The sequence below is a fragment of the Eriocheir sinensis genome, chromosome 39, assembly GCF_024679095.1.
Source record: "Eriocheir sinensis breed Jianghai 21 chromosome 39, ASM2467909v1, whole genome shotgun sequence".
Classification (NCBI taxonomy): Eukaryota; Metazoa; Arthropoda; class Malacostraca; order Decapoda; family Varunidae; genus Eriocheir; species Eriocheir sinensis.
The window spans coordinates 13,760,933-13,762,059 of record NC_066547.1 but is presented as its reverse complement, the minus strand read 5'-3'; positions in this window follow the sequence as shown (position 1 = coordinate 13,762,059).

Below are 1,127 nucleotides of genomic sequence, written 5' to 3'. Positions count from 1 at the left end.
GAGGAAAAAAGGAAGGGAGGTATGGAGAAGGGAGAAGGAAGGGAGGTATGGAGGGAGAAACGAGAGTGGTATGGGAAAGGGAGAAAGAAGGGAGGAAAAAAGGAAGGGAGGTGTGGAGAAGGGAGAAGGAAGGGAGGTATGGAGGGAGAAACAAGAGTGGTATGGGAAAGGGAGAAAGAAGGGAGGGAGGAAAAAAGGAAGGGAGGTGTGGAGAAGGGAGAAGGAAGGGAGGTATGGAGGGAGGCAGTATAGGAGATTAGAAGGATGCAGAGAAAGCGCAGGTAAAAGGGATCATAGTTTGAAAAGACTCATCCGGATCTACGCAAATAACGATAGAGGGGGGAGGGGCGTAAGGGTAGGAGAGAGAGAGAGAGAGAGAGAGAGAGAGAGAGAGAGAGAGTACCGTTGCCAACACAAAGCTCATGAACACGTGTAGTGGGGCACAAGAACGCGACTACCTGTGTGTTTGTGTATGTGTGTGTGTGTGTGTGTGTGTGTGTGTGTGTGTGTGTGCACGCTTTACATCACGTTGCACCTCTTAACATAATTGCGTGTGCGCCTTGACGTGTACACCCAGCGTGTGTACAGTACACTCTACACACCCTAAGCGTCTTACTTCTCGCCCTTCAGTTTTGTATGTACGACACACGATCTATAATCTTTAAATGTATCTTTTGTACCTGAAAATACCTCAACAGCATTTTGTACAAACGCTTCCAGGTAACTTCTGTGTATTATTACAATTCATAGACTAGTTTTTATTATTACTGGAGGTCATCATTAGTGTAAACTGTAAAGGATGATTTCTCACGGTGTGTTTGCTATTCTCTGACGTTTGTACACGCCAGAATTCTGACCATCAGCATCGAATTGGCGAGTTAGAATTCGCCAGCTAACAGAGCCCTCACGCAAGGCTGGTGAAGCAAGGTTATTCGCTGGCGTTTTGTAAATAACAAGCATTCCAGAGTCAGGCATCCGTAAATCAAGAAACAGCAATTTCTCTACTTCCTAAACCACGCTGCTCGGATTTTATTCTTTTTATGGAATGAAGAAAGACAAATCGCCAGGAACAATGGAAAATATAGAATGAAGGGGATAACGAATGCAAGATATCAACTTAAGCGACA